The following is a 13,318-nucleotide window of genomic DNA, read 5'->3' as shown; positions in this document are numbered from 1 at the left end:
CCTGCTTCTATCCTAGAATTTCGGCCCTGCCATTCTGCAAGGACATAGCTGTTGGCCTTGATAGGCCATTGTTTATCTGAGATTGTCATTAGCCTGGCAGCACTGGACATAGTGCATGAATGACGACCACAAAAGGATGTTACTACATTAGTCAATCACATGCTGATTTCTTTCCCAAAGTGCAGCACAATATTCCTCTGGAGCGAATAGCAGCTTCAGGACTGAGGCTCACAAAACATTCACCTCTGCTCCCCAGCAGGTTCCCACAAGCTATTGGGCAAAGGCGATGCAAGAGATGATTTATTGAAGTGTTCTAGATGGGATTGGAACATTAGACTGTGATCCAGGTTTACTCCTAAATAAATGACAGCTGGCTAGGAAAGAAATTGATGATCCTCAATACAGACTGTAAGGGGTTGATTGGCCACGTGATTGTTCAGATGGAACCATGTGGCTGCCATCTTAAACACGCTTAATGAAAACCACCTAGGTCATGGCAATTTTCATTAAGTGGCCAGAACATTCATGTCCTGGTTGAGTAACCCTTCAATACTGAGTAGATAGTGCTGCAGTCACACCAGAGAAAACAAACTCTGAATAGCACCCTCCTCTCCAGAAGAACAGGAGAAGCATTGGGTCCTACAGCTTGATTATATGTTTGCAGGATTATTATTGTTCACTAGGCCAAATCCCCCTTACCCACTAACATAAGCAATCTCAGGGATTTCAGTGTAACTATTCACATGAGTAATGTGAACTATAGTTGGCTAAAATTGGTTACTGAAAGAAGGTTATCTGGTTATCTGTGTCTTAGTCATTTATCTTCTAAGTTAAGAGATGGTGCCAAATATCTACATAGTATGAGTAACACCCAAGCAGTAGCATGAGTATGTTGTGACATCTTCCAGTAAACAAATTATAAACACATATATAAGGCCAAATGGGTGTCTAGAGCCAGGGTGGCCAACCCGTTACAGACAAAGAGCCAAAATAGTGGTGGATACAACTCAAAGAACTGAGGGAAAGAAGTTGACGGGAAAAAAAACCCACTGCCCCTTTCACAGCCGCACATGGCCCAAGCAGGCTTCCATCAGCCGCAGCATCAGATCTCGCTGCCACAAGCAGCACCCAGACCAGACAAGGAAAAAAAGGTCAGAGCAGGGGAACACAGAACAGCCGCAGGTGTGGGAGCTGCAATTTTTCTTTTGAAGAGCTGCAGGCGGCTTGCAAGCCGCGGGTGTAGGAGCTGTGATTTTTCCTTGGAAGTGCCACATGCGGCTCACGAGCTGCAGATTGGCCACCCCTGGTCTAGAGTATTTCTCGGTAGCAGTAGTCAAAATAGAGCGAAAAGCAATTTGTTGGTTAAAAGACCAACACTATAAAAACTGGAAGCAGTATTATTTTCTTGAAACCATGCAAGCAACCCCCATGAAGAGTTTTATGATAGGAATGTGAAAGTGTAACAATTTACGTGGTTAACCAATAAGCCTGGGCTTATCGGTTAATGTGCACGGTTACACAGAGCTTTCCCCCTCTTCCTCGCATTACTGCCTCAGACACAGAGGCAGTTGTGTGGGGCAGCAGGTGGGAGTTTCTCCCCACCCCCACATAGCCACTAAAATTTTCAGAGGTTACACAATTACATAATTAAACTCATTTTAACATCCCTATTCTAGGACTATCTATACTATAGCTCTAAGTATGATAAAGACTATTGCTACTGAAATATGGCTTACAGATGTTCTTGCTGCAGGTGGAACTTTCAGTCCAATGAGCTTACAAAATTACCCTAGATGCATCTGACGAATTGTGTCTTTGCCCACGAAAGCTTATGCTCCAATAAATCAGCTAATCTAGAAGCTGCTACAAGACTTCTCATTGTTTATGCAAAATTACCCTAATTTTTAAAAAAATAAATGATTATGTAATTGGGTATGCAAAACTGAAGATCTCATGCCCCCTATTGCTCTCAATATTACAATTCCTTGACTGTATAACCAAAAAACCTCCTGTTCTATTAAAGTTGAAAGAATCTTGCCACAGAGGCAGTGGATTCAAACTATGACATAGCAAATTTAGATTAAATCTCAGGGAAAAACTTCCTAAATGTAAGTACTTCAGATAACAATGTTACTTTTCATTCAGACTTTGTTTCCTTTCTGCATGTCAGTCAACTGACAATTCAATTACATGTCCCAGTTTCACTTTTATTTCTAATTAATTTCACTTTCATGCTCTGAGATGTTTGCAAACACTACTGAGGGAGATGTAGGTGTATGTGTGTGTGTGTGTTTGAATTTTTGAAAAACCATAGAAGCATTTATACTGATATAACATTTATTTTTATATCATTTAAAACTGAAGCCCAAATTGGTTTGTCAAGACATACAAAATCTTCATTAAAATTCTATATGGCGTTTTGAAATGAATATCCAGTGTCGAATAAATATTTGCTTGAACACTTTTTGCACGAGCCATTTATTCTGCTCTTATAGGATTCAGCAGTTCAAAAAATTACACTTCTTGGTACAATTATTAATTAGTGTGTGTCAGTCTGGAACAATCAATGGCAAAACATATGCTGAATTTAATGGGAACAGAAGAATGATCTTGGTACCCAAATACCTTATTCATTAACAACCATTTGTCTATCTCAGACTATACAGCAATTACTTCCAAAGTTTTAGGATTAAATTAATTGCAGATGCAAATGGGAAAAACTCTACTAAAATCAATAGAGCTGCACTTATTTACAGTAGCAGGAAATTCAGCATCACAACTGATTAAGAAAGACATCATCTGAATTAACCATTAGCAGTATGTAGAATCATCTAAAAATTGTATGAGAGATTTCTTTGACCGATGTGATAAGAACTAGTACTAACGTAAGGGGAGTTTAGCCCCTTACTAAAACTCAGTGGGAGTTTTTGGTTGGCCAGCTCCCAGTACCAAAAGGGGAAGTGTCTATGAGAAATCAGGGCCCTGAGACTGACAGACGCCAGGGACAATGGGAAGAAGCCAACGCTCCAGGTTAGCCTGATTGACAGGTTGGACAGGCCAATGGAGGAATTAGGAGACCAGGTCCCATCCTCCGTGTGTGCTGAGATTTTTGGGGTCTGAGTCAAAGGGGGAGAGAGCTAAGAAGAGTAGCAAGGGGTCCAGGCTGTACTGAGGAGCAGACCCTGCAGCGACAGTCAGACACTCACAGCCCAAGGAGTGCAAGCTGCACTGAGAGGCAGACCTACAGTGACCAGAGCCAAAGGGGTCAGAGAAGCAAGCAAGGAGCTGGAGGCTGGCAAAGCAGCATAGTCTGCAGCTGGGTGTGGTGAGCAGCTGGGACTGGTGAGCAACTGGGACCAGCAAAGTGGGGAAAAGAGGCTCTGGACAGGGAGATACTACCAGTCAAGAGTCTCTGCAGTCCAGACTTGGAGAGGGATTGTAACTCCAACTGGAAGAGGGGTCCTGCCACCTAGAGCCTGAAGTCATGTGGTCACTGGCAGAGCAAGCATGTCCAAACTGCAGACTGTCCCCCACCCCCGCGCGCAGCACAGCCGGGGCCTGAGAGAGCGCCCTGGGATCTATAGGGAAAGACTGTGAACTGTCCTTACACTCTGCAAACTGCTGTTTGTGATATCCCTGTGCTACAGAGCGGGGCTATGTGTTCTCTTTTAACCTTTTTCATTTTTTCCTTATTCTTTTCTTTTTAATCAGTTGCTGTTTAATAAATTGTATTTGCTTTGAACTGTATGTAATGATCACTGGTTCAAGAAAGCATCCAGTGTGCAGAGAGAACCCTGGAGTGAGGATACCGTAGCCCCTGCCCTAAGTGACTATAAGGTCGGGGAGTAAGCCCCAGAAAACCTGGGCCCAGCCTTGTTGGGATTTCGAGGACTCTGCTACTCAGGAGAGTGGAAGGGGAGTCCTCAGAATCAGGGAGGGCTTTGGGTAAAAGAAGTGGGAGCCGGGACTCAGATCCTTTTGCTGATCCATTTCACCGGGGTAGTATGGAAGCCAGGAAAGTTCCCCACAATAGTGGGACCATTCCCCTGCTTATACTTAGCAGGCTCTTTAATGAATAGAACTTCAGTATGCAAAGTGAATTAAGTCCACAGAATCATCTGACAGCTGAATTATCTCTGATATTTCAATCCCATCACACACTAATGAGCTGACACTGAAATTGAGGCAGAGAATCGTAGATCAATGCCACATATAAGGACGTGTCCACATTGGGAAGTAGCCTATAATAGCTGTTGCAGTAATTACTAAATAATAATAGATGTGTCTATATGGGGAGTTATTCCAGAATAGTAATTGTGCTTTAAATTCACAGCTTTCTTCTTATTCTGGAATAACTTCCTCTTGTAGGCAAGCCCTAAGAAGCAGTCCTTGTGGGAACGTGTGTACTTGTTCTCTGGCTTGGTAGGAGCCTTTACTGTGTTTCTTTTGGAACATGCCAATATTATTTGGGGCTTTTTGCTTTCCACTTTTGTTATTCTTTTTAAGCTCTTTCTACAAGAGCTACAAAACTGTAAAAATGAGTAATTATAATATTGGTACAGCTATTCATCTCCAGCCCTTACAGGGATACATTTTTATTAAGTCAGGAGAGGATGGTCCAGTAGCCAGAAAGTATTACTCTTGGACTCAATAAACCATGGTCTAATTCCCTGCCCCACAAGACTTCCTGTGTGAGCTTGCGCATTCTGAGCCCCAGTTCCCCATCTGTATAATGGGGATAATCACATTATGCCCACCTCACAAAGCTATTAAAAGGACTGTGAAGCACTCAGATGCTACTGCACATCCAAGATTGACAGAATAAAGAAATCAGTGGTCTGTACACAGTGGCTAGAAGTAAACTGCAATTTTTCAGTTCCTCTTACAAGCAAACTGCCTGAGTGTGCTCTTCTCATATGTGGATTTTATCAGTTGTGAATTAGGTAAAGGAATTTACACATGCAGGGCCCATTTAGGGTCTCTCCTCGATGTTGATGCATATTAATGTATGAAACAGACACTTGCATGTGCTCAAACAGATGCATGTGATCTGAGAGGGTAAAATCCCTTCCCTGTCCCTGTAACCTGGCATTATACATTGTCTCAGTCTTCACACAACTAGTATAGCTGGTGGGTTGGAGTTGTGGTCACAGCCCCTCTGCAGCACTTGTGCTGGGTGCTAGGGCTACTGGCTCTGCAGATTCTATGACCAGTGTCGCATTTTGAATTAGCTTCAGTGGGGCTTGCTCAGGGACACATAAGGGTTCAGTTGCACACAGTTGATAGAATGGGTCTGCTCACAGCTTCCAGCACAAAGCCTCACTGCTTAGCTTAAATAGTGTGGAAAGCCTGAGGCCAAAGCCTTCTATTTATTTATGTATAGGGATCGAGAACAGACAACAGCAGTGCTGGCTTCCTTCACTGCCAGACTAGTGAGCCCCAACTCTGACTTGTTAGAACCAATTCTAGACATGAGTCCATTTATTCTCCATACTATTACAGCCCAATTCCACAAAGCACTTAAGCACATACTTAACTTTAAACATATGCATACAACCCATTGAAATCAGTGGAACTTAAGTACATGTTTATGTGATTTTCTGAACAGAGATGGTCTGAAGCAAAGGCTTAAAGCTAAGCATAATCTACAGAGCTCTGCTGAACCGTGATCCAAAGTTGGCCAGCAAGACTGCTGTTTAGTGCTAAAGGGATGGTGATATAATGCACTGGGAGTAGGATGGAGGCTGCCAATTTTTTTCATATTGACCACTAAACATGGGCAACACTGAAGTCACTGCCATCACAGGCTGTATTCATACTGGCAACTGAGAAATAAAAGACTTTATATATTCATTATTCACTTCCTGAGTAAATTTAATACATATAGGGATCAATTTGAAGTCTTTACTCTGGCAAGAAGATAGTAGGGGTGTGTCTACACTGCCCCGTTGCGTGAAATAAGATACACAATTTAAACTATGCAAATTGCATATCTTATTTTGATCTTATTTTGAAATAGCTTATTTTGTAATTTGTCTGCACAGGACTAAATTTTGAAATAACTCGCTATCTCAAAAACGTCTTTTACTCTTTATGGAATGATGTTTACAGGGACATTGGAATAGTAAGTTTTTTATATTTCGAAATAACGGGCTTGCTGGGAAGATGTGGGATAGCTATTTCGGGCTACTCCGGTGTCCCAAAATAGCATTGCAGTGTAGATGTAGCCTAGGATTTAGCCTTGCTTTGAATTTAATATTTTATTATTTTATTCAAATTCAGAATGCAAAAATAGTATTGTGGCATTTTAATATCTAAAGATTCAGTCTTGGAACTCCTTAGACCTGCTCTGCTCTATTCAGCTTATTTATGGGTCAGTTACTCACTTTTTAAAACACTTGCATAAAAGATTTAGCAACTAAATCCCCCCTACATGCTTGTAATATAATAGCAATAACTATTTTATTCAGCAACAAGCTACTTCCCTGCTAGGAATAAACTACCTGGCCCTGTAATTTTAGATATGCTCATGAATTAGAATGCAGTGTTTGAAAAATTGTGCTGTAAAAGCGGTTCTTTTGTTCACCTGCCAGGTAGAGTTAATTTATGGTATTATGTCTTTCAGTAAATTATTGATATAATAGTAAAGCTGACTAACAATAAAACAATAGAATCACGTGGCTAAATGTAGGTCTCCTGCATCGCTCCACCTCACTGTTTTTATTTTCTACAACTAAATGCCTAGGCTTCACATTGACGTTTTTATTGCAGGGAAAAATAACAACAATGTTCTAGTTTAACCAATATAAAATAGAATAGAGAAGAAGTGTTAGCATTAGAATGGGTCCACAGTTTGTGTTGGGATCTCACGCAATTAACCAGAACCATATTGCCCAGAATTGAGGTAAATAGTGAGATGAAAGAACCATACATGTCATGAAAACATTTATTGAATACTAACAAAACTGTTCTCAATTAACATTCATAACTTAGCTGTATCTCATTGTTTGAGTGAATAATAATTTATGAATCTCTGGTGTTTGTTACTTTAGGCCAGAATCTGCTTTCATTTATACCAGGAGTAGCTCCAGTTACTTCATGGGAGTTGCTCTAAGCTTACATTGTGGTAATTCAGATAAGTAGCTGGTGGACTACTACTGGAATTTTGTCAGGGTTTCTATTTTAAATCTAATTTTCAGAACTTAGCCAAAAATATTTGTCATAATTCTTGAATTTGTACATTTGCTAATTTTTCTCCCCCACAAAGAGAGCTTTACTCAAAAAGGATTGTAAATTAAGGCCTACATATAAATTTTGGGGTGGAGCCAGAGTGGACTTAATTTCTTTAACCAAGTTTGAAACTCACAAAAATTATCCACTCATTTGGTTGTTCTTTAGATTCAGGAATCCCACCATTTTGCCCAAATAAGAAATACCTGATTCTTGTTTAAATTTTTATTACTAATGAAAATATTTACTAATTTAAACAGAACATTTCCAGAGAGTTTTCAGTTTTGCAATGGACTGATGTGGTCAGGTATTTTGGAGCTGGGATTGGGAGGGTCTGAGTTAATTCATTTATCAACTACTTTCTGCTGTCTTTTAAATTAAAATGTCATAAGAATTTTTAGCATGGAGCCCTGGGCTATATTCAATGGTATGTGATCCTTTGCTACCTACTAACTTCAGAGGGACTGTACCAGTTTACAAGGAGCAATGAATTTGGCAATTAAGGCCTGGCCCTGCTCTCACTGAAATCACTACCAAACCCTCATTGGCCTCAATGGGATCAGGATCATGCCCTTTCTGGGCATGTGCAACCTTTGGATTAAGGAAACACATTGTTTTATATCCAAAGAGGAAAGAAGTTTCTTGGATTAGTAGTCTGAAATATGAGCAGGATTTACACAATAGATTAGGAGCCATTATGATCCACTGTGCCCCCAAATAAATTTTGTTTAAAAAAAAGGGAATATAAGCTTGTGTATCCATCTTTAAAACACTTTTGGGCCAAATTCTTCCTTCTTCCACAGGAAATCAGTAATATTGCACTTGGGATGAATTTTCACATTGGTCAAATGAGTATATGATGCTATTTAGATCAGTGTAAAATGTAAGTTCACTCAAAAAATATGCAAGGTTTGCTTGTCTTTGATGCATACAAAGAAAAGTTCCTTTTGAGCAAAGTTAAAATTTGGAGGTAGTCTGAAGGGAAAAGTAAGAAATTCAAAGTTGAGGTGGTTTCTTATTAATTCTTCTCTCAGAGTATATGCTGAAGCTCCTGTTAGAAACTGAGTGTGAGTGCATAGAGGGGACTTCTACTCAGGAGGCCTTATTCGTTGATTTATAAAATGTAAGACAAGAAAGGACCATTAGATCCTCTTGTCTGACCTGTATATAATAGGCCTTTAAATTTCACCCAGTTATCTCCGTATTGACCCCAATAAAAATGTGTTTGACTAAAGCACAACTTCTAGAATGACAGCTAGTTATGATTTGAAGACATCCAAAAAGGATAATCCACTATTTTCCTTAATAGTTTGGTTATTCACCTCATTGTTAAAAAAGTATGCCGTATTTCCCAATTTGGCTCTGGCTTCAACTTCCAGGCATTGGTTCTTGTTATGTCATTCTCTGCTAGATTCAAGAACTCTTTACTACACCATATTTTCTTAGTGAGCTATTTATGCACTCTAATCAAGTCAAATCTCAATCTTTTTTGATAAGATAAACAGATTGAGCTTATTGTAAAGCATTTTCTCTAGCCCTTGAATCATTTTTTTTTATTCTTTTATATGTCCTCTCCATTTTTTCAACATTCTTTCAAAAGTGTGGACCCCAGAAGTGGCTACATTACTTCAATGTCAGTTTCATCAATATTTACTGCTCTGCCAATCTTTGGGCCATCCACAAAACATATAAGCAGTGATTCATATTGTCTTCCATATTATTGATGAAATGTTGAGTACCGTCAGTCTAGTACTTACCCTTGTGCAATCCCATTAGAAACATCTACATTCAGTAATATTTACTTTTTGAAACCCGTCAGCCATTTTTTAATCCGTTGAAGGTATGCTTTGTTGATATTTTTTTAATCAGATAGTCCTGCAGTACTAAGTAAAATGCCTTACAAAAGTCTAAGTCTATCACACCTACCTGTATCAACCCAACTGGTAGTGTCAAATGACAAATTTGGGGCCATTGAACAAATAACCTGCCATGGTAAAATGTACTTGCCTATTGCTGAGGGATATAGAGAGGATTGATTATTTAATGAGCCAGATTAATGCAGTTAATCTGTGTGAGAGGGAGAGATGTATCCCTAGGGAAGATAGCTGGTGCTATTGCCTACTGGTGGAGGGCAGAGGGGCTACAGGAGATCTGTTGACCCAGTCTGAATCGAGATGCACTAACTCCTAATATGTAAATTGACATTTAGCAGACAATGTAACTGCAGGGGAATGTGGTCCACTGCTTGTCAAGTGGATTAAAGATTGCTGGATCTTCAAAAGTTCCTAAGGGCTTGTCTACACAGTGATGTAATGTGGTCTGCGAGGGTATGATTTCTAAAGGTCACTAATGTGTTGCACATTAATTGGTCCATGAAGACCCTACTAATGTGTGTTAAAGGTTCTCTATTGCAGATTATCAGTTCTTTAGCAGTATTACTTCAAAGTACACCAAGGGTCTTCATGGACCAATTAATGTACAACATGCTACTATGCTTTAGAAATCCCACTCCCATAGAGCATATTACTCCACCACATATACAAGCCCAAAGTGACTTATGAGTAATGGCTTAGATGCTTTGGAAAATTCCACCTAAAAAGTGGTAATAAGTACTTAACAACAGAGAGTCATGGAGTTATCCTAGTCTTGAATGTGGCTCACTATAGCTCTAAATCAATGAGAGTTATAAAAATTGATAGTGATAGAGATGCAGCCATGTTAGTCTGGTCTAGCTGAAACAAAAGACAGGACTATGCAGCACTTTAAAGACTAACAAGATGGTTTATTAGGTGATGAGCTTTTGTGGGCCAGACCCACTTCCTCAGATCAATATGTGGAAGAAAATTGGCACAACCATATATACCAAAGTGATACAATGAAAAAAAAGTGAACACATATAAAATTGACGAATCAGATTTGAGGACAGAGGACAGGGGAGGGGGGAAGGTTAGTGTCTGTGATATAATGACATTAGAGGTGATAGCTTCCCCAATTATCACCCCTAATGTCATTACCTCACAGACACTAACCTTCCCCCCTCACCCGTCCTCTGTTCTTAAATCTGATTCATCAATTTTATATGTGTTCACTTTTTTTTCATTGTATCACTTTGGTATATATGGTTGTGCCAATTTTCTTCCACAATTTGATCTGAGGAAGTGGGCCTGGCCCACAAAAGCTCATCACCTAATAAACCATCTTGTTAGTCTTTAAAGTGCTGCATAGTCCTGTCTTTTGTTTCATAAAAATTGATGTGAGTGTTAAGCCCTAAATTTGGGAACATATCTTTCAGTGATGTTTTTTGCATTACTGTGAGGGTTTTGCAACCATAGGTCAAGGGTAGTATGGCAGTCATGTTTTTAATGCCTTGACTATTTCCAGCTATAGTCATAATGTTATTGTTTAATGCAAGGTTTTTATAAACTATCTCCATTGTCACTATTTAGTGTAAATCCTTTTGCTGATTTAAGAATGGAGATTTCAGCACCTCGAACAGCACCTATGCCTCTGTTATATAGCACTCCTGAATTTTTTTCAGTGGTTGGGATTTGTTAATAGTACTTAGCCTTTAGATAGCCTTCCCCCCTTCAAAATGCTGTGCAGCCATCAACTAATCTTCATAACACTTCTCCAATGTAGGGAAGCAAATATTGCATTTCCATTTCACACACTAGTAAACTGAAGAGAGAGAGAGAGAGAACTCACAGCTATGACGTGAACAGAGTCAAACCCATCAACAAAAACCAGCTCTTCGGGAAACAGATGAATCACTTTTCACCACAAGCAAAATTAGTCCCTTTGGTTAAGATTCTGTGTTTCATCAACAACACCTAATGGTAAGATGACGTCCAGGCCCTTTCTAAAGTAGAGACCTGTCTGATGGCAAATGCAATCATATTGATTCTGCCAGCTATCTGCAACCAACTACTCACTCCTTTGCCTTCCTTACATTTTCTCTATCCCTCACCTAGTACTGATTTGTATCATGTATATCCCCCACTCTCTTTGGTCCCACTAGTCCCCTGCGTGCGCTCTCTCTCTCTCTCTCTCTGATCTAGTAAGAGGAAAGCGTTCCCTGGGTACACAGAATTTCATTCAGATCCCTCTGTGTTTATCCTTTCACTTTGCTCTCTCTCACTCTCTGTTTCCTCTTAATCCTGAGCTCATCAGACTTAAATCCATCATGCCCTCTGTTCCCCTTTACAGTACAGGCTACGAGCTCTTTTAAAAACACACATTTCTCCTCTAGAATCAGTTAAGCAAGATCATTAAGAAGTCTGTTTGGTTTTCCTTGTTTTTGTTTCCTCCTAGCTTGTAACAGGAGTAGATGCCAATGCTGCACCTCCCCTTCTTTAGTGTTCTGTCCAAGGTAAGGAAAAGCTAGGTAGGTGAATGGCAGGCAAATAAACCACTATCCCAGGTGAATTACTTCTCAGCTGCTGCTGGATTCTCATTTCCCAGAGGCAGGGAGGAGGGTGTCCACAGCCCTGGCTGTCTGCTTAACAAATGGGGATGCTGCTCTGTCCAGGGGTGTGAGGCCTCTGCATCCCTTTAGTGCATGGCAGTATCTCAGGCACTGTTTACCACAGTGCAAAGGGTAAGGGGGTACTCTGGCTCCCAGACACAGTGATCCTTCTCACTCCCAGGCCAATGAGTGCTCAGTTAGGGGCAAAAGAGGAGGAAAAAAGAGCCCAGACATTGCCCTCATCACACCTCAAACACACTTGAACACCAAGAAAACCCACTCCCATTTGTGGATGGCTCCTCCTCCAGGGATCAGGCTGCCCCTCAACTTCCCATGTGCAGGGAGGAAACAGAAGGGACTCCCCAAGCTCGGCAGCCCCCATGGGCCCCCCTTCCCTCCAGGGACCTGGGCAGCCTCTGATGGAGGGTGAAAGGGGCAAACCCTACCCCTAAGCTACCAAAGCAGTAGGCGCGACCCCCCAATCGCCCCTCTCCTCCCAGGAGAACGGGCAAGTCAGTACGGCCCCTTCCAGCCCCTGCCCCCCTCCGGTATAATCCTAATCCCGGGAAATGCGGTCAGGCCGCCGTGGGGGGGAGGAGGTGGATCCAGGAGGAGGGCAGCTAGGAGCCGTACCGCGCACAGGGGCTCGTCAGCACTCACCCGCTGGAGGACGCAGGAGCTCGACTCAGCCGAGCTGGGGCGGGAGAGGTGGCAGCTCCGGAGGAGGATGCAGGAGCGGAGCTTGACTGGGCTGGGGACAGGGGGGACTGCAGCGCCTGCGGCTCAAGGCTCCTGCTGCCCAGGGGCTGGAGGTGGGGGCGGGCGGGAAGGCAGGTTGGCAGCGCCCAGCTCCTGCTGCTCTCGCAGCCAGCGGGACGGGGAGGGAGGGTGCAGCGGGAGTGGGAGGAAGGGGGCCGGGCTTGCAAAGCGCAGCTCGGCGGGGAGGAGGCTGCAGGAGCTGCTGGCGGCTGGAGAGGTGCGCGAGCCGCTCCTGGAGGGCGCAGCTGGCTGGAGGGGGAGGGAGGGAGGGGGGCGCGTGCAGCCTCGGCAGCTCCCGGCGGCCGGCAGGGAGGGAGGGGGAGGCCGGGCGCTGCAGCTCCTCAATTATTCAGCGCTCCCCATCCCCGCCCCGCCGCCACGTGACCCGTGCGGCGGCCGCGAGAGCCGGGCGCCCCCGCTGAGCGGCAGCCGCCGCAGCCCCGGAACCCCCGCAGTTCCCTGGGGCCAGCCCGCTGCCCTCACCCTCACTGGCGGCCTTGCGCCCGCAGCCCCCGCCCCCGGAGCTGAGGGGGTCCCTGCCTGAGTCACCCGTGCAGTGGGGATGAGAGGTGGATCCTAGTTGATTCCCCATCCAGTGGGTCTCCAAAAGGGGGGCTATACCCCTGCCTCTGTCCTCCCCCATCATGCCTAGCCCTGCCCGAGGGCTGGGAGCAGAGCAGACGGGAACAGGTCCTGGAGTTTTGCGCTTGGTTCTGTGTCAGGCTCCTGTTTCCCTGTGAGCCGCCTGCCTAAGGAGTGAACCGTGTCCTCACTCACACCATGCTATGCCGCTAGGCTTCTCTGAGGACAAGGGCCATTCATCATTTTTTCCACTACTCACGGGGTTCTGGCCAGCATCCCATT

The 13,318-nt window shown here is 43.1% G+C and overlaps 1 protein-coding gene across 1 annotated transcript in view; it reads right to left on the bottom strand.

The window, feature by feature from the left end:
- Positions 1 to 12,705, bottom strand: part of SLC7A14 (solute carrier family 7 member 14) — a 95,874-nt gene extending 83,169 nt beyond the window's left edge. Inside the window, exon 1 of the mRNA XM_075937935.2 lies at positions 12,356 to 12,705. The gene's annotated coding sequence lies outside the window, so the exon portion shown is untranslated. The remainder of the gene's footprint in view (positions 1 to 12,355) is intronic.
- Between the last annotated feature and the right edge of the window lie 613 nt (positions 12,706 to 13,318).

This window comes from Pelodiscus sinensis, chromosome 10 (genome assembly GCF_052426305.1).
Source record: "Pelodiscus sinensis isolate ZL-2025 chromosome 10, ASM5242630v1, whole genome shotgun sequence".
In the NCBI taxonomy this organism is placed as follows: domain Eukaryota; kingdom Metazoa; phylum Chordata; order Testudines; family Trionychidae; genus Pelodiscus; species Pelodiscus sinensis.
This window is presented reverse-complemented; position numbering and strand designations above follow the sequence as displayed.